Source organism: Solanum pennellii, chromosome 7 (genome assembly GCF_001406875.1).
Source record: "Solanum pennellii chromosome 7, SPENNV200".
Classification (NCBI taxonomy): Eukaryota; Viridiplantae; Streptophyta; class Magnoliopsida; order Solanales; family Solanaceae; genus Solanum; species Solanum pennellii.
The window spans coordinates 12490650-12512878 of record NC_028643.1 but is presented as its reverse complement, the minus strand read 5'-3'; the positions used below and the strand labels follow the sequence as shown (position 1 = coordinate 12512878).

Genomic DNA, 22229 nt, shown 5'->3' with positions numbered 1-22229 from the left:
ATATATATATATACATATATATATATATATGTATATATATATATGTATATATATATATATATGAAGAGATATATTATCTATCAAATATTCTTACATAGTTAATATGAATCAATTTAACTTTATATTTCATATAAAAGATATAGATAAAAATATAGTAAATGAGTTAATAATTAAAAAAGAATATTTTTATTCGAGGTTAAATATATTAAGACTTAATAATCAGTAGCGTAAAATTTTTAGATAATTTTCTAATAAATCATATTTGACGAGTGATAACATTTATCTTTTGATATAAATGCAACTAAAGAATCTAAAAGACAAATAGATGTGATTTATGCAAAATCATATAAATGAAAATTGTATATTTGAAAAAGGAAAAAGAACGATTGAAAAACAAAATATTCAAAGGAGTTTTATCATTATCAATATGACAAAGAAATATAAGGCGTATAGATGTATTTCATTAGTCTTTTACAATTACTTTATAATATAATTGTTAAATTCCCAAGAAAAAGTGTACACCGAAGTATATGATGTAAAATAAATATTCAAACTCATTGATATTCCAACAAAATGTGCAAAGTGACAACAAATCTATTGTTAAATACATATCCAAACAAAAAACTACTAAGAAAATATATATCTTCACATATTGACTAATAATGTACTATCCCTCATTTAATATATTATAAATGTTAAATTTGTTAAGTTTCATTTCAATCGTCATATCAAAACAATCTTCATAATTAATATGTAATTATTAAAATAAAGTTATAATATTACGTTTGAAAATAGAGAACTATATAATGTATTGGAAAAAAGTAATCTTTTAACATTTATTTTAAAGATCGAGCGAAGCGCGATTAAATTCCCTAGTAATTGATAAATAATATTATTTCATTGTTGCCTCATTTGACATGACATAAAATTTTATATTAGAAAAGAATTTTCAAAACTTATAATCTAAAATAATACTTGACTACTTGTGTGACTATAAATAACAAAATTTAAAAGGCAAAATACATAACTATACCCTTTAGGACTCATAGGACTATAGATCACAACATTCAACAAGACAATTTGTATAATGTGGTATCCTACCTATATTATCTTACATAGTGTTGGATTTTAACAAAATGTGAATAGAAAAAGAGAACAAAAAATGGAAAAGTGGGGGAAACCATTTTCAAGGGAAAACAAAAAGTCATTTGCAAAGTACGAATTGCAAATGAAAAAACATTTCTTCCATATTGGTAGAAGAAAGGAAATTCTTGTCCTTATATTAGGAAACACTTCGTTTACTTCTTAAAGGGTTAAGAAAAAGGTTCCCCTTCGTGTGATCATCATCGCTCTCTCGACCTCGGCTTCGGATTTGGATTTGGATTTGGCAAATGATGTTACTAGTTGATAATTTTTTTGGACAAAATTTATTTAATAAATCTTGCTAATAGAATGAATCATATTAATTGATTTCTTTTTTATTATAAATTAGTTCAGAATTTTAGTTAAATAACATAATTAATTTTGGCGCAACAGAATTTATTTCAAATTTGCATGCAACGGTAATAACGATCTTAAGGGACATGTTCTTTTTGAAAACTCGTTATTTTTCCCAAAAGATACAATATTTCTGGAAAAAACGGGTCTGAACAGATTTGTCTGAACAGACATGTTTCTTGCTGAAAATGGCTATAAAAGAAGGTTTTTTTCGTTTTCACTCACTGAAATTTTTCCCTCTCTGCATACATTTTCTCTCATGAACAAAATTGTCGATTGACTGAGTCTGTGTGTGCTCTTGTTACCATTCTTACGTTCATTAAAGTTACTGAAGTTTGAGGTACCACTACTTCTTTAACATGTCAATCCGTTTTATTTTGGGAGAAATTAATCTGCAATCTCGGGTAGAGTGGGGGATTAAATTTCTTAATGAAACACATTAATTTCCGTGGACTCAGATTTACAATATTCTTTCTATTTCTTCTATTTCTATTTCTGTATTTTTTAACTAGCCTGAATACATGAGTAACAATCTAAAAAAATTTAATAGTTTATGTATTTGAGGTCTATGGAGATTAAAGCCTTTATGATTTTCTACTCTGTTTGAATTATTAAATTCATTAAATTAACTATTAAAAGAACATAAAAACTTTATTGGTAAATCAGAAACATGTTGTGTAAGGATTTATTCTTTTGTGTTAGTATTTCACATACTAAAATCGTTAGCCATTTGTGACAGAAAAATGACTATTTAATCAAGTCATGTAAATACGTGAATAGTGAGTGCTGCAACAGTAAGTGCTTCAACAACGGTTGCACATAGTCGTTCTACTGCTGTCCTAGCATCGACTGAGAAACTTGCAAAGTTTTCTGGAGTCGACTTCAAGAGATGGCAGCAGAATATGTTCTTCTATCTCACTACTTTGAGTTTGCATAGGTTCATTAATGAGAACGTTCCTGTTATGTCGGATGAAACTTCGCCAGAAGAACGATTTTTAGTAACAGAAGCATCGATATACTCGGATTTTTTGTGTAAACATTATATTATGAGTGGCATGCAAGATGATATGTACAATGTGTATAGTAATGTCAAAACCTCAAAAGAACTCTGAGATGCTTTAGAAAAAGAAGTACAAAATAGAGGATGCCGGAATGAAGAAGTTCATTGCGGCAAAGTTTCTGGACAATAAGATGATAGGCAGTAAGACCGCCATCACCCAAGTTCAAGAACTGTAGGTCATAATCCATGATCTCCTTGCTGAAGGTATAAATTTATTTAATGCCTATGTTGAAAATATTAAGTTTATTTTTATACTCACATAATCTTTAACATAGGATTGGTTGTAAATGATGTTTTCCAAGTGGCTCTCATAATTGAGAAGCTACCTCAATTGTGGAAGGACTTTAAAAACGACTTGAAACATAAACACAAGGAGATGACCGTTGAAGATATCATAGTAAGACTGAGAATTGAAGATGATAACAAAGTTGCACAAAAGAGGTCATGTGGTAATTCAGCGATATATGGAGCAAATATTACTGAAGAAGATCCCACAAAAATAAAGAAAAGAAAGAAAACATTTGGTCCAAAAAGCAATCCTCACAAGAAAAAATGCAATGAGAGCTGCTTCAATTGTGGCGAACGTGGTCATAGGGCTACTGAATATCGGGGTCCCAAGAAGGACAAGAATAAGCATAAAGCAAACTTGGCTGAATCCAAAGGAGAAGCATGGACGATATGTGTGCAATGCTTTCAGAATGTAACTTGGTTGTAAATCCAAAACAATGGTGGATAGATTCTGGTGACTCATGTCATGTTTGTGCCAACAAAGAATTACTTTCATCATATACTCCAGCACCTACAGACGAGAAATTGTTTATGGAAAACTCCATTGTTGCATTGTTAGAAGGAACTGGCAAGGTCCTATTAAAGATACTATCAGGCAAGGTGGTGACTTTGAACAGGGTCTGGTATGTTCCGAAATTGCGAAAGAACTTAATTTCTATTCCAATTCTTACTAAGAATGGATTCAAATGTGTATTTGTTTATGATAATGTAGTAGTGAGTAAGAATGAAATGTATGTAGGAAAAGGTTAACTTGGTGATGGCCTTTTCAAATTCAATGTAAATACAGTTGATATGAATGAAGATTACGCTTCTTGTTACTTGCTTGAGTATAAATGTTTATGGCATGAACGTTTGGGAGATGTTAATAACAAAACTTTGCAAAAACTGATTAACATAAATGTTTTTTCTAAATTTGAGTGCAATAAATCAAAACATCAAATTTTCATTGAATCTAAGTATGCTAAGCATCCTTATAAATTTGTTGAAAGGAATTAAAATCCATTAGAATTGATTCACACTGATATTTGTGACATGAACTCAACACCATCACAAGGTGGGCAAAGTATTTCATAACTTTTATTGAAGATAACACTAGATATTGTTATGTCTATTTACTAATGGTAAGGAAAAAGCAATAGATGCATCTAGGAAATATAAAACTGAGATTGAAAATCAGTTGGATAGAATGATCAATATGATCAAAAGTAATAGAGGAGGAGAATATGAATCTCCATTTGCAAAAATATGTTTCTAAATGGAATAATCCATAAAACTACTTCTCCTTACACTCCTCAATCTAATGGGATTGTGGAAAGGGAAAACCAAACTTCAAGGGAAATTACGAATGTCTTACTTATAAGTTTAGGTTTACTATAAAACTTGTGGGGGGAAGCTATCTTTACAGCAATATAAAATACTCAATAGAGTGCCTAACATGACGACACATGTTATTCTATTTTGATAAATGGAAAGGTAGAAAACCCAACTCAAAATATTTCAAAGTGTGGGATGTCTAGACAATGTCCAGGTTCCTATACCTAAAAGAGTGAATATAGGGCATAATACTGTGGATTCTGTATTTATTGGATATTCCACAAATAGTAACGCATGTCGATTTTTGGTTCATAAGTCTGAACATTCAAATATTCATGATAATACGCTAATGGAATCAAATTATGCTGAATTTTCGAACATATCTATCCGCATAAAACTAGACTTGAGTCATCTAGTGGGGGGCGGGGGTCTAAACAACCCCGAGAAGAATCAAAAGAGAATGAAACAAATGAAGAGAGTCCAAGGCGCAGTAAACATCAAAGGACAACTACTTCATTTGGATCTGATTTTGTAAAAATCCTTCTTGAAAGTGAGCCTCAAACATTCAAGGAAGCAATGTTGTCTAGAAACTCAACCTCTTGGAAGGAGGCTATCAACAGTGAGACTGAATCAATCCTAAGTAATCATACGTAGGAGTTGGTTTATCTTCCTCTAGGGAACAAACCCTTGGGTTCAAAATGGATCTTTAAAAGGAAGATGAAAGATGATGGAACTATTGACAAATATAAAGCAAAACTTATTGTCAAAGGCTTTAGACAAAAAGGTATTGATTGTTTTGACATATACTCACCAGTGACTAGGATTACGTCAACTCAGATGTTAGTTGTCATAGCTGCAGTATATGATCTTGAAATCCATCAAATGGATGTGAAAACCGTTTTCTTAAATGGAGATATAGAGGAATAAATTTACATGGAACAGCCTGAGGGATTTGCCATTCCTGGTAAAGAAACGAAATTATGTGAACTTATTAAGTCACTTATGGACTAAAAAAAGCACCGAAACAATAACATGCAAAGTTTGATCTAACCATGTTATCAAATGGATTTAATATCATTCAATGTAATAAATGTGTTTATGTTAAAGATACTCCGAATCATGATGTCATTGTATGCTTATATGTGGATGACATGCTGATAATTAGCAAGGACATTGCCAATGTAAAAGCTACTAAGCTTATGCTCGCTAGTAATTTTGATATGAAATATGTAGGAGTTGCTGATTATATTCAAAAGGTACTTGAAAAGTTTAAGTATTTGAATTTCAAAAAGGCAAAGACCCCAATCAATGTGAACCTTCATCTTGCAAAGAACAAAAGTTAAAGTCAGTCTCAATTGGACTATGCCAGAGTGTTGGGAACTTTGATATATGTCATGAATTATACACAACCAGACATAGCTTGCGCTATCAGTAAAATGAGTCGATACACAAGTAATCCCAATCAAAATCATTGGTTGGTAATGAATAGAGTTATGGGATACTTAGATGACACTCAAAACTATGCTTTGCATTACAACAAACATTCAACAATTCTTGAAGGATATAGTGATTCAAATTGAATTACTGGGTCAACTGAAACAAAATCCACAAGTAGATATGTTTTCAATATTGGTGGAAGAGAAATATCTTGGAAATCATCCAAACAAACATGTATAGCTTGCTCTACAATGGAGTCTGAAAATTCATCGCCTTAGACAAAGAAGGTGAAAAAGATGAATGGCTCCGGAATTTCATAGAAGATATTTCGTTTTTGCCCAAACCAATGATCCCTGTATGCATATTGTCACGACCGGGGAGCATTACCTAGACGTAACAGATGTCTTTGTCCTTGAAGAGGCCTTAGACTAGCCCTTGCATGCATCGTTGCATATCATAAGTAGAGAAAATACGGAAAATTTTAAACTTTTACATATAAAGTATACTTAGGCTTCTCCTTTAGCATATATGAAGTTTATATAGACTTCTCATTTATGAAGTTTACATAGAATTCTCATTTACATAGTCAGATCATTAAAGTAGTCTAATATTGTCTCACACATAAACCATCTATGATAGAAGTATAAGATTTGAGAATAACCCTTACATTATTACAATATGTATCATATAGGCTTACAACAAAGTCTGAAAAGAGAAGAAAGAACAATTGTCTATGACATAGTTAGTACTAATAAGGCTAGAAAACTGGCATCATTCTCGGGCTTTGAGGACTCAACAACAACTTGGGAAATGATCCAAGTCTTCCTTGCAAATGGCGTTGAAGCTCTCCAATGGCCCGAACCTAAATTTTTAGGAAAAAGGGAAGAAAATATGGGTTAGTACATCACACGTACTAAGTATGGCTTCTATGCATAAAAATCATCAATGCATGAGAATAGGGACATTATAGTAAAAATCATGCTTTCTGTCAATTAAACCCAACATGTATATATAGTAAGCATTATTAGACAACTCAACATAATTTTAACCCAACATCTAGAGAACCTAAGCAAAACCTTCTGCAAGGCAAAAAATAGAATGTCATAACCCTATCCAAAGCTAAGTATCACATTAAGTAACCTACTTCATATATACAACATAACCTCATATTTAATCATGACATGCTTTATTCATAAATATCACTCATAGCTTATCAACATAACACATAATCAACTTAATCATACAAGAACACTACCAGTACCATCCTTTGGGATCCCACAAGTGCAATGTGTCAGAGGAGTCTCATACCCTCCTTCAAACTTCGTAGAAAACTTCAAGAAAGCTCTAGTAAGAGTTCACACATTTCCTTTATTCATTTACTTTTACATTAGGAAAAGAAGTTGCAATGACCGACATTAGACCATGTGATCTATATGGAATCCGGTGTTCTACTACCATACTAAATAAAACTTGCCTAAGGTGTATCCTTTCATACATAGCTATCTAGGTTGATCCAAAAAGTTAGAGTCCTATGTGGGCACATAGTTAAGGGTGAAGGAGATTTTTACTAGAAACCCTAACTTGCTAAACGTGGGGGTTTCCATCTCATGATACAAAACATAACTTGGGGATCCAGACTTGCTAAACGTGAGGAAACCAATGTAGGGATCAGGACTTACTAAGCGTGAGGAAACCCATCGCATTTATATGCCCTTTCGGTGATAAACATTTATTCCTTTTAGTAATCATCTTTATTTATCATAGAAGTTCACATTAGTATCTACTAGACCCCTACATAAACATCTTACCATAATATCTCATAGTTAACTATAAGTGAGAACAATCATTTCACTTTAGAAACCACCAACAAGTGAGTAAACCTTTCACTTACACTTATTATAATCATAAGAATTACTTTCAATCATATCATAACATGCATACACACTTCATAACAAATTCAAGTGTCTAGGGTCAAGGATGAGGAATACTTGTTATCAACACCACAACCACACATTAGACATAGGAGCATTACTATTTAAGAAACTCATCTTTCATAATTAAATTCAAGAAGAACCAACCTTCATACCTTCTTGCCCTTTCATGGCCTACATACTTCTATTACCCAAGAATACATCACCAATACATAAAAAGGTAAATTCAAGACGTAATACATAGCAATAATCATTCTACATAATCCATGTACTCATCATCTTCCACAATTACCATAGAAATTTAAGGTATAATGAGTTTAGGGAAGATCAAGGGTCCAAGATGAGATCTCAAGTGAATACCAACATTAGCCGTAATTACATAGTTAATCAAAAATAAAGGATCATAATTCATCACAATTTAATAACAACTTATTTTTTGAAAAGAGGACCCATGTATGGATAGAAACCCTAGTCTTGGGGGTAGTTTGAAAATATCTTTGGAAGGACCTCTTGGGGAAATGAATCCCAAAAGTGAAAGAAACCATACATTACGGATGATTAAAACGAATTTGAGTTGCATTAATTGTTTAATTCGTCCTCCTTTTGAAGCTCAAGTGTTCCATCAATGGAGGGTTGAGTTTGGGGAGAGAGAAAATAGAGAGAAGTTGGAGCTTAGTGGGTTTTGGTAATTTAGGTTAGTTTAATGACTTAGGGGGATTATATAGTCCTTAATTAACTAATTAAAACCATCCCTATCCATTAATTAGTTAAATATTCACACTAACTTAAACAAAAATTGGACAGTGAAGTGGGGTCTCAAATGACGACGCCCCGTCGACGCCTTGTCGATCCAACCACGGACCAAACTGTTAAAACATGGTTTGGATCAGAGGCTGGTTATTTGGGATATTTGGTGAATTGTCTAAGTGTCAAACAACGATCCCCAATGACTGAGCATCGTTCAAACTATCACACCTAGTTCCTAGATCCTAGATGAGACCGGCGTCATTAACCTGTCAGAGGTCGCAGACAAGCCTCTTCTTAGCTTTCATCACAATCACACAGTTAAATTTAGCAGAAAATTTAAAACTTTTTAACTTTGCTGAAGTGTACTTAGACTTCATATAATTTCTGAATAAGAGTGATATACTAACAGCTCAAAATACATAACCATCTATTAACAGATTGAACAATTGAAATGAAGAATACAAAATATCATTAATAGTTTCCAAACCGGCCTTAATATGAAAACTTGAACAAATGTTTGAAAGGAAATGCTACGGACAAAATCCACTAGCTATGTCTAATCTACTAGAGCTAGAGAATAAAGCGTAGGCATCATCAAACTCAAGAGGACCTACCAATGTCTGGAGGTACTAGTCCAAACAGCGTCAACTGATCTTCAATCTTCTTCAAGGACCTGCACCTATAAAAATAGTAATTGTATATGAGTTAGTACACACTTGTACTAAGTATGGGTGTCTGCACATAAATACATATGAACTATGCATGATCATGCTATGAATATTACATATTTTCATGCTATGAATATTACATATTTTCATGCATTTAAAGCACACAACTCATTTTCTATATGAACATAAGACTTTGGAATCATGAACATAACTTTATAACTCAAGCAAAATTTAGTAATCTTGCTCCCCTTAGGCCGAGAGCTCCTCTCCCCAGACTTAATTTATTTTTCAGTCTTTTCTTCTTTTTGTTGTGTAGTTCAATTATTTCCTTTGATCCTATGTTTTACTTTCGAGTGCAATGATTCATTGTAGTCCCATTCCTGCAATGAATCAAGTAATCCAAAAGACTAAGTAAATGATTTGACTACCCTACTCACTAGTTATTCTTTCCATTCTTGTTAAATTGGGCATGAAGTCTTTATAAGCCAATATTTATTTGCTATGCCCATTATTTGATCATTTACATAATATAAAGATGCTGGGACATATATTCATACTCCAATTTTTGAGTCATTATGTTTTGCTCCCTTTATTGGCATAAGCCAATAACTGTTAAAACTTCATCCTTATCAAACAGTGAAGATTTGATATACTTATGCTTTCGCTTACTTAGTTCACTTTGAACTTACTTTTCTTCTTCTTTTATTTCATGTTTACTTTGAATATGCTAGGTTGACTTAGGATATTCTTTTAAGACTTCCATTAGGATCTTTCTGTACAATGACTAAGAATGACTTACATCATTACTTTGTCTAACCTCACCCTTTGGTCATTCTATCCAAACACCCCTCATCTTCCTAGTTATTTCTTTCTTTCTTTCTTTCTTTCTTTCTTTCTTTCTTTCTTTGTTACTTTCTTAAATAATCTTTAGCAGTTAACCGACATAGTTCATGTGAGCTAACATGAAATCGAGTGTCTTCCCCACACTGAAAAGAGGTGGTTCACTGGCCAAAGTGAAATAGAATACTTCCTAGCTTTCTTAGGTGGATCCACTAGCTAGTAACCTACGATGAAGACATAGTTCAAAGACTAGGAGAATTTGGAGACCCTTACCCACCTTGGTGGTAGTCTCATCTCATGAGATTTACATGTGCTTGCCCAAACTCATTACTAGTCTATCGGTGCTTTGCTCAATTTATCATACTTAACAACTTTTAGAGTTGACTCATTCATTATAGAAGCTTGCTTCTAGTATTAGGTATCCTTAGCTCAATGGATGACTTGTCATCCCTTTCTATACCTGATAAATGTGAACTTAAAACTTACATTATCATTATGGTGTGAATGAGACTTGTCTCACTATTTTTAACACCCTCTTATGTGAGTATCTTTAACATAATTGTTTAGGTGCAAGTGAGACTTGTCTCACTTCCTCTAACACCCCATTCTAGGTCAACTTCATGACTCATAAGCTTTTAGTTCTTTCATTACTCACCTTATCTTGTTCAATTTTATTTGGTAGTCTTGTACCATTCTTTATGAAAGTTATAAGGGCTTATTCAATGTGCTACTATGTTCACAAGTTCATTTAGATAGGGTATGTTGGGACTTATCCCAATAATTGGCATACCCTAGGTTATGAGTTCATTGAGTTACAACTTGTAAAGTCAATATTTAATATGTATTTGTCCTTACAAGAAACATCATAATTTACATTGGCCATATAAGATTTGTATGACTTAGTCATTGGCCAACTGTATATCATATTTTGGAAATAATATTACTAGCCAATTGATTGGCATAAAACAAACTTTCACTAACCACTTGTCATGATATTATCACTAGACAAGTCAACTAACTTCATGTATATATTATAGTGATCTCATCATTTTAAACAAGCCAACTTTTAACATTTTATTACCTCATAGGAACAATTCAGTGCTTAGTTTGGCCAAGCTATAAAGTTGATTTGGCATTGAAGATTCATTAACTAGCTTTGATTCTTATTCTTATTTCTTCTTGGAAACATTGCATTCCAAACACTTAGAAACATATCTAATGTAAATAGACGCAGTAATCAAAACGTTCATCCTTTTCAACAATAAACTGAATTTCATAAACCTACACGTGTTGGTGCGCACTTCTTGTACCAAGGATCCTCACTATGTCCTTGGGCACTTCTTAATCTACATGATCATTTTAAATGATCACGTGCTATGGTACCTAGGCTTGACACTTGAATGCCTCATACCTAATGTATGTAAGCTATGAAATCAAAAATTTTAGCTTAGGGTCTCCATAGCAGGTACAGTTCCTAAACAAGCTTGGATTGGAGTATTTGAACATCAAAGTATATCTTAAGTTACTTGCTAATACATAGAAATTGGCTAACGCCCTTAGGCCAATATTCTCTACATGCCCAATATTACTCAATATTGGGCATTCGGATGAGTATGTACCACAATACATATTCTTACAACCTAATAGACTCTTCGCTAGACAAGTACGGTTTTTGGAATGTTACATTTTCGCCCCATCAGGAACATTTGTCCCCGAATGACACTACACATCATTTTGAATAAAAGAGGGTAATTTCAAAATACACATCAATATACTTGAAACTTTACTCTCTGTGAATATCTGATTCACAACTTACTCTGGATGATGCACATCACTCAAAGCTTATCTGAAACTTCATATATGAGATTGAGGAACTTCCTTCTCAATATCACTTTAACTCAATGCACATCACAACTCATGGGACACAAAAATCATGTCAACGCAATACAAAAACAGCAACATGAATGCAAGCATGAACTCATATTAACTCATATAGTGCAAGTATAAAACACACAGTTATGGACTTAAAACACCTAAACCTACTAATGCACTAAAATTTAGAGTTTCATAAACAAAATCAGACTTACAAAGAGTATATCTAACCTCAAGAACTGAACAAGTGAGGGTGACGGGATCTCATGTCAGCCTCGGCCTCCCATGTTGCTCCCTCAACAAGGTGGTTCCTCCATAACATCTTTACGGTGGCACCCTCCTTGTTCCTCAGCTGCTTCACTTGGCGATCTAAAATTTCAACTGGAACCTCTTTATAAAAAAGGTTTTCATTGACTCCTAACCCCTCAACAGGCAGGATGGATAATGGATCACCTAGACACTTTTTAAGCATCGAAACATGAAACACTGTATAAACAAAATCCAAGTCATTTGGTTACTTCAGTTCATTGGCAACATTCCCTACTCGTTGTAAGACCTCATAAGGACCTATATGCCTCAAACTCAACTTCCCTTTCTTACCAAACGTCATCACCTATTTCATGGGTGATAACTTCAGGTAGACTTGATCACCTACCTCGAATTCAAGAGCCCTCAATCTGTTATCAGCATAGGATTTTTGACGACTATAAGCAGTAGCCAATCTATCTGTGATCATTCTCACCTTTTCCATAGCCTCAGGTATGATCTCAGGGCAAGGGATGGAAGACTCTCCTACCTCAAACCACCCAACTAGGGACCTACATCTCCTGCCACACAGTGCTTCAAAAGGTACCATCCCAATTTGGAATGGTAGCTATTATTATAAGAGAACTCAGTCAGTGAAAAGTGATCATTCCAACTCCCCTTGAAGTCAATAACACATACTCTCAGCATGTCTTCAAGGGTATGAATGGTACGCTTTGCTTGTCCGTCTGAGGATGAAAAGCAGTACTGAGCTTCACCTATGTACCCAAACTCTTTTGGAAATGTATGCAAAAGAGAGAAGTGAACTGGGCTCCCCTGTAAGAAATGATAGATAAAGGAATCTCATGCCACCTCACTATCTCATCAATATACAGCTTGGCATAATCTTCAGCCCTGTAAGTAGACTTCACAGGAGTGAAGTGACCAGACTTAGTCATCCTGTCAACAATGACCCAAATGGAATCATGAAGTTTTTGGTCCTGGGTAGACCAACCATAAAGTCCACATTAATAGCCTCCCACTTCCATGTTGGGATCTCAATCGACTGGGTAAGACCTCCAGGCTTAAGGTGTTCGGCCTTAACCTGTTTGCAATTGGGGCACTCCTCCACAAACTTAGAAATATCTCGCTTCATACCTTCCCACCAATAGATCTCCTTGAGATCATGATACATCTTGGTGGAACCTGGATAAATGGAATACCTGGAGCCATGAGCCTCTGCGATAATATTAGGTCTCAGATTATCAATATTGGGCACATATAATCTGCCCTGGTATCTAAGCACACCATCCCCCTCTTAGGGAGAATGATTTATTCAGCTTACTCAACACTGAGTCTTTGAACTCTATGAGTACTAGGTATAAATGCTGCTTAGCTTTAACATCTAAAACAAATGAGGATTCAGAACTGGAATGAACTAAAGCACCCCCACTTGGTGTATCTACCAGCCATAAACCTAAGCTAGCCAATTGGTGTACCTCTCTACCAGCTCCTTATTCTCTTCATCAATATGAGACACACTGCCCATGCTCAATCGGCTCAAAGCATCGGCCACTACATTGGCCTTACCTGGGTGATAGTGGACACTCATGTCATAATCGTTGAGCATCTCTAGCCATCTTCTCTGACGAAGATTCAATTCTCTCTATGTAAAAACATACTGAAGACTTTTATGGTAAGTAAATACATCAACATGTACACCATATAAGTAATGTCTCCAAAGTTTTAATGCAAGTACCACAGCAGCTAACTAAAGATCATGGGTAGGGTAATTCTTCTCGTGGATTTTCAACTGTCTTGATGCATATACAATTACCTTGCAATCCTGCATAAGAACACATCCCAAACCTACTCGAGAAGCATCGCAATACACCACATACCCTTCACCACTCCTCGGCAATATGAGAACTGGGAATGAAGTGAGTTGTTCTTTGAGCTCTTGGATGCTTTCAGACCACTCAAACTCGCCTTATTCTTTATTAAAGATGTCAATAGAGAAAAAATAGCGGAAAAACCCTCAACAAACCTGCGATAGTAATTAGCCAAACCCAAGAAACTCCGTATGTCTATAGGAGTGAGGGGTCTCCGCCAGTTCTCTACTGACTCAATCTTTTTTTGATCAACCTCTGCACCCTGGTCGGACAAAACATGACTAAGGAAGGTCACTGATCTCAGTCAAAACTCACATTTTCTGAATATTGCATACAACTGATGTTCCCTGAGTACTTGCAATGCATACAACTGATGTTCTCTTAGTACTTGCAATGTCATTCTCAAATGTTGTTCATGCTCTTCTGGTCTTAGAGTATATGAGGATGTCATCTATGAATACTATGACAAAAGAATCAAGGTATTAATAGAAGACCCTATTCATAAGGTCCATAAATGTAACTTGTGAATTAGTGAGACCAAATAACATGACAAGAAGCTCGTACTGACCAAACCTAGTGCAGAAGGCAGTCCTAGGAATGTCCTCTTGTCTCACTCTAAGCTGGTGATACCCTAACCGGAGATCTATTTTAGAAAAGAAACTTGAACCTTGGAGCTGATCAAATAGATCATCAATTCTGGGAAGAGGGTATTTGTTCTTTATAGTGACTTTGTTGAGTTACCGATAATCGATACACATTCTAAGGGGTTCTATCTTTTTTCTTAACGAACAACACTGGAGCACCCCATGGGGATATGCTCGGCTGGATGAAGCCCTTATCAAGTAGATCTTCTAACTACAACTATCACTCTTTGAGTTCAGCTGAAGCCATTTTATAGGGAGGAATGGAAATTTATTTGATGTTGGGATCTAAGTCAATACCAAAGTCAATTTCGCGTTTAGGAGGGATTCCTGGTAAATCCTTCGGAAAGACATCTTGAAACTCATTCACTATGGACACAGAGTCTATGGAAGGAACTTCATGTTCTAAGTAATTGACTCTGACTAAGTGGTATAAATACCCCTTAGATAACATCTTATTGGCTTTAAGATGGGAAACTATTTGGCCTGTTGGATTAGAACTACGCCCTTCCCATTAAAGCTCTAACTCATTAGGAAACTGAAACCTTACTACCCTTTTTTCGACAGTGTATGGTAGCATAGCATTTATGGAGCCAATACATACCCAAAATTATATCAAAGTCAAGCATGGTTAATTCTATTAGGTCAGCATAGGTAACTCTATCAAGAATAGTTATTGGGCAATCTCTATATACTCTTTCAGATCTTAAGTTGTCTCATATGGGAGTACTAACTAGAAAAGGTTTATGCAAGATCTCAGGAAGCAAGTCAAATTTACAAGCTTCTAGAGGAGTAACAAAAGACAAGGTGGATTCTTGATCTAACAATGCATACGGAAAAAAGAGAAGACATGTAAGTTACCAGTGACCACATAAGCTGACTTCTCCTGCTCCTCTCTACCTTTAAAAGCATAGAACCTGTTCCTCTTGGGAGGATCGACTGCGGCAGTAGGATTAGGCCGAGCTGAGTATCTGCCTTTGCCTAATTCTTCACATGTGGGCTCTCCCTGATCATATGCCCACTCTTGCCGCACCCATATAAGGCATTAGAACCTACCATGCACTCACCTCCATGCAGTTGGCCACACTTATCACACGACTTTCTGTCACACTGACATTTCTATCATTGCCCTTCTTGGGGCCAGACTTGTCCCCTTTGGCATTAGTGTTCCTGGAAGGAGTAGGATTACCTGAGTGCTGGTGCCCCTTATAGAAATTGGGCTTGTCCTGAACTCCAAACGAACTCTTACCACTGCTAGAACAAGCCTGATCCGAGGGCCTATGCTTCTTGCCTTCTCGGCCTCTCTTCTTCCGATAACTCTCCTCCACGTACTGTGCATGTACCATCAACCTAGAAAGGTGCATGTTATCATGCAACATGGCTTCCCGACATTTCTTCTCCAGATCCTCCGATACACCAGTTGCAAACCTGCTCATCCCATCCCTGCTACTGGACACCAGGGAAGAAGCATATTTGCAAAGTTTAACAAAAATCAAGGAGTATTCCTTGACAGGCATAGTTCCCTGACGTAAGTTGATGAACTACTCAACCTTAGCCTCTCTCTACTCTCTGGCAAAGAACCTCTCTAGGAATGCAGTCTTGAGAATGTCCCAAGTGATGGGGGACTTCTGCTGGTGCTCGGCCATCTACCCACATCTTGTACCATACCTGGGCCACATCCTTGAGTTGGTATGCAGCCAACTTAGCCTTCTCCTCTTCATTAACACCCATAGCACATAGAATCTTGTGGACCTCGTCCACAAACTCCTGGGGATCCTCATTGGTTCTGGACCCAAAGTAAACTGGAGGATTCATCCTGGTGAAATCTCTCAGTCTGCTAGCCATGGTGCTAGCATGTGGGTTCTCCCTGGGAGCACCCTCTCTAGTGTCCTGAGCTGTGATAGCATTTGCCTGAGCAATGATGGCTTGGGCCATCTGAACTAGTCTTGCTCTTTCTTCTCCATCCATCAACACAACTGGGTTGACAGGCACTTGCACTCCCGCAGTTGGGGCTTGAGGAGGAACTTGGTTTCCCCTAGCAGCTTCTTCTCCAACTCTCCTGCCTGCGTTTCTTCTTGTGTTCATTTTTCTACACGCACACACAAGAAGGAAGTTAGATGCTAGAATGACACAAAATGTCAAAGCTCTACATAACACGATAAAGAGTAGAAGAAGGAAATATTCTTAACATCACTAAGTCTCTAAGTCATGGTTGTGCTGCACTTCACAACCATAAGCTAGAAACTATGCAAAGTGATTATTTTGAGCCTTAGTTCCTAGGTAATTTGACCACATGCTATGATACCAAGTTTGTCACACCCGGGTCCTAGACCCTAGATGAAACCGGTGTCGTTAACCTCTCAGAGGTCACAAATAAGCCTCTTCTTAGCTTTTATCATAATCATACAATTAAATTTAGCGGAACATTTAAAAAAAATTAACTTTGCTGAAGTCTACTTAGACTTCATATAATTTCTGCATAAGAGTGATATACTAACAGCTCAAAATAAACAACCATCTATTAACAGATTGAACAATTGAAATGAAGAATTCATAATATCATTAATAGTTTTCAAAATAGCCTTAATACGAAAGTTTGAACAAATGTTTAAAAGGAAACGCTAGGCGCAACATCCACTAGCTATGTCTAATCTACTAAAGCTAGAGAATAAAGCGTAGACATCCTCGAACTCAAGAGGACCTACCAAAGTCTAGAGGTACTAGTCCAAACAGCATTAATTGATCTTAAATCTTCTTCAAGGACCTGCACCAATAAAAATAGTAATTGTATATGGGTAAGTACACATTTGTATTAAGTATGGGTGTATGCATATAAAAACATAAGGACTATGCATGATCAAGGAAAACTCTTCCTATAGAAACATGCCATTTTTGGAAAATGAAGTCACTTTACTTTCCTAGTTCTTTGTTTATGAATCCTGCTATGAATATGACATATTTACATGCATTTAAATGACACAACTCATTTTCTGTAGGAACATAAGACCTTTAAATCATGATCATAATTTTAGAAAAAATTGAGCAAAATTTAATAAGTTTTCTCCCCATCGGGCGAGAGCTCCTCTCCCCAGACTTAGTTTATGTTTCAGTCTTTTCTTCTTTTTGTTGTGTAGTTAATTGATTCCCTTTGATCCTATGTTTTACTTACGAGTGAAATGATTCATTGTAGTTTATTTTTCAGTCTTTTCTTCTTTTTGTTGTGTAGTTAATTGATTTCCTTTGATCCTATGTTTTACTTACGAGTGAAATGATTCATTGTAGTCCCTTTCCTATAATGAATCAAGTAAGTAATCCAAAAGACTAAGGAAATGATATGACTTGTTAAATTGGGCATGAAGTCTTTATAAGCAAATCTTTATTGGCTATGCCCATTATTTCATCATTAACATAATATAAGTATGCTGGGCCATATATTCACACTCCAATTTGTGAGTCATTATGTTTTGCTCCCTTTATTGGCATAAGCCAATAATTGTTAAAACTTCATCCTTATCAAACATTGATGATTTGATATACTTATGCTTTTGCTTACTTAGTTCACTTTGAACTTACTTTTCTTCTTCTTTTATTTCATGTTCACCTTGAACATGCTAGGTTGACTTAGGATATTCTTTTAAGACTTCCGTTGCAATCTTTCTGTTGCAACTACTAAGAATTACTTAAATCATTACTTAATCTAACCTCACCCTTTGGTTATCCTATCCGAACACCCCTCATCTTCCTAGTTCTTTCTTTCTTTCTTACTTTCTTAAAGAAATCTTGAGCATTCAACCGACATAGATCATGTGATCTAACATGAAATACAGTGTCTTCCCCACACTAAAAAAAGGTGGTTCACAGGACAAAGTTAAACCGAATACTTCGTAGCTTTCTTAGGTTGATCCACTAGCTAGTAACCTATGCTGACGACATAGTTCAAAGACTAGGAGAATTTGGAGACCCTTACCCACTATGGTGGTAGTCTTATGTCGTGAGGCTTACATGTGTTTGCACAAGCTCATTACTAGTCTATCGGTGCTTTGCTCAATTTATCATACTTTACAACTTTAAGAGTTGACTCGTACATTATGGAAGCTTGCTTCTAGTATGAGGTATACTTAGCTCAATGGATGACTTGTCATCCCTTTCTATACTTGATGAATGTGAACTTAAACCTTACATTATCATTATGGTGTGAATGAGATGTGTCTCACGATTCCTAACACCCTCTTATGTGAGTATCTTTAACATAATTGTTTAGGTGCAAGTGAGACTAGTCTCACTTCCTTCAACACCCCATTCTAGGTCAACTTCATGACTCATAAGCTTTTAGTTCTTTCATTACTCACCTTATATTGTTTAATGTTATTTGGTAGTCTTGTTCCATTCTTTATAAAACTTATAAGGGTTTATTCAATGTGCTACTATGTTCACAAGTTCATTTAGATAAGGTATGTTGGGACTTGTCCGAATAATTGGCATACCATAGGTTATCAGTTCATTGAGTTACAACTTGTCATGTCAATCTTTAACATGTATTTGGCCTTACAAGAAACATCATAATTTACATTGGCCATATAAGATTGGTATGACTTAGTCATTAGCCAACTCCATATCATAGTTTGGAAATAATATTACTAGCCAATTTATTGGCATAAACCAAACATTCACTAACTACTTGTCATGATATTATCACTAGCCAAGTAAATTAACTTCATGTATGTACTATAGTAATATCATCATTTTAAGCAAGCCAACTTTTAACATGTGATTAGTTCATACCAATAATTCAGTGGTTAGTTTGGACAAGCTATAAAGATTTGGCATTGAAGATTCATTAACTACCTTTGATTCTCATTCTTATTTCTTCTTGGAAACATTGCATTCCAAACACTTACAAGCATATCTACTGTAAACACACACAGTAATCAAAACCTTAATCCCTTTCAACAGTAAACATAATTTCATAAACGACTTATAACAATTTCATCTTCTTGAACATAATTAGGCATTACAACATTCCTTATCTCATTTAAATGATACTCTAATCATACGGATCTAAACTATAGGTCTCATTTCACATTATCAAATCACAGAAACCTACACATAATGATCATTTAACACCACGTACCAACAACATGATCGATATTTGCATTATACATACTACTAGAATCGGAAATAGGGAGAACTAGGGAGATGAGAATTCGAAAATTTCATTGGGAACAATCCTAATTTCGGTTTTCTTGAATTCAAAATGTTTGAAAAGCCTCCTGGAGAAAGGAATCCAAGAAAGAAAACCCATATCTTACTGTAGAATTGAATCTATGAAGATCACCCTATACTTTGCACGAAAATCTTGAAGAATTTTCCTTGAAACGCCTAAGTAGAAACCGAGAGTATTTTTTTGTTTTTAGTCTTGAGTTTCTAACCTAGTTAAACGTGAGTCTAAGTCTTGGGAACTGAATATTAACTAATTCAACTTAGGCTAATTAACTTAATTAAATAAATCAATTAGCTAATTACAAAAATACCCCTCCTAAATTAACTAAAAATAGGAGAGCATTTGACTTAGCTAAATTCTGAAATTTGCTAAGGGTCCGGGTTTGACAATGAATTAACATTAATTAATTAAGTTGCTAATTTAATTAATTAAGTGACCTATGGTAATTACTAAAGTACCCCTAAGTCACTAGGACCATAACCAACCCCTTTGGACCATCCTAGGTTAGGTACTAGGATGTTTCTGTAGTTAGCTTTTCGGCTAGTGTCACCCGGTTAGGTCTTAGGATTTCGTGCACACTAGTTAGTTTATTTTAGTTAGTCCTAGGTTAGTTAGATAGTTAGGTAAGTTAGTTAGAGCCTAGGATTGGTTAGGAATCTAGGGCCCACGTGGCTTGACCCGACGCTCTCTTGCCCCCTAACTGCCCTAACCGAATTCGATTGGGCTTGGTCGTTTGGTCTTTTGGCCGGTAGCTTGCACATGTGTTGCTGCACACTTCTTTTCCCAAGGATCCTCACTATGTCCTTGGGCATTTCTTAATTCTACATGATCATTTTAAGTGATCATGTACTATGGTACCTAGGCTTGACACTTGAATGCCTCGTACCTAAAGTGTGTAAGCTATGAAATCAAAAATTTTAGCTTAGGGTCTCCATTGCAGGTACAATTTCTAAAAAATCTTGGATTGGATCATTTGAACATCAAAGTATATCTTAAGTTACTTGTTAATACATAGAAATTGGCTAACACCCTTAAGCCAATATTCTCTAACATGCCCAATATTACTCAATATTGGGCATTGGGATGCCTATGTATCCCAATACATATTCTTAATACCTAATTGACTCTTCACTAGACAAGTACATTTTCTGGAATGTTACAAAATGATGGGTCTTGTGGTTGCACACTGACAATTGACAGTTTTTGAGGGTCAATGGTTGGATCCTCCTCAATGACCCTTGGGGTGGTCTTTGGAGAGTCGTACCCAAACATTTTCACCGAAAACACACTCTAACGTGTATTCCAAAAATTTTCACCAAATTTGACTTCAATACAACTCTTTAAACCCTTTGAAAAACACACCAAGACACACTAGCTCAATTTCACTAGTCTCTGGACGTCGTGGTCGTTTCTTGATGTTTTTACTCTAACACTTCATAATTGAGTTTATTACCTTTTGTTTAAGCTTATAAACACTGTTCTAATTCTTAGTTCATCAAGTGAGGCTCTAGACAAGTCATGCAACTTCTGGAGTGTTACACATACACTTTGATAGTCAAAGTGCAATAGAAGGGCTGGAAGCGTTCTGCATAACGGAAAGTCTCGTCACATGAGACGAAGACAAAAATATGTTAGACGACTACTCTCTTATGAAATTATCACAATTGACTATGTAAATAATGTAGCTAAGAAGAAATTAAAACAAAATAGCTAGCTCGATCTTACCATAAAATTCATGTGTGACTTTTTTACAACCATTTCATAGTATGGATGGTCCGTTTTGAAGTTCATTACACTTAGTACTATTGCATCCTCTAAACTTCTTTGAACCATTTTCATTGTCGTCTGAAACACTTTGTCTTAAAAGGTTCGGTATATGATACTAAACATTTAAATATATATACAAATTAAATAGAGAGACGACGATGTTATTAGATGACAGATTTTCCTGCTTAGGATTTTTGTAGTAAGGAGGATCATCTTGATCATTGGATGACATGTCACCGCTTTCTTCCTCAATACTATCCACTTTTGTAGTTCTCTTAGAAGGTCCAATTTCCTCTTCAGAGTTGCTACTACTGCTGAGTTCCTCATAAAATAGTTTCTTCTCAGCAATGTTTCTACAACATATCTGTGTGTATGGATGCACACGGAACACTGATTTTTCCAAGAAAAAAATAGCAAAGCATCGTCTTGCTTTACCTGATGATGCACCACAAATTGTAGACAATCACCTTCACATATAAAGTAATTATTGGAATTTTCTCTCACTATTTTTGCTTCCCAAAACATTCGAGTTTCATCCGTTTTCAGCAAACAAGCCTTTGTCAATATTTTCTTGTTTTCTTTGATGAAACAAGCCGGAATTTGCTCTAAGCAAAAGAAGCCTCATGAGTTGGAACAAAAAAAGAATATATAAATTAAATATTTTATAAAACAATAACAATACTTTTAAATTAAAGTAGGTTGGAAGAAGCTAAAAAACAAATTTTAAAAAAGAAAGTAGATACAGAAACAACAAATTATTTTTCTCAAGATTAAAAAACCCTTTTCATATATATATATATATATATATATA

At 35.2% G+C, this 22229-nt stretch overlaps 1 pseudogene; it reads right to left on the bottom strand.

The window, feature by feature from the left end:
* LOC107024845 overlaps positions 1 to 22229 on the bottom strand; it is a 119490-nt pseudogene that overhangs the window by 49978 nt on the left and 47283 nt on the right.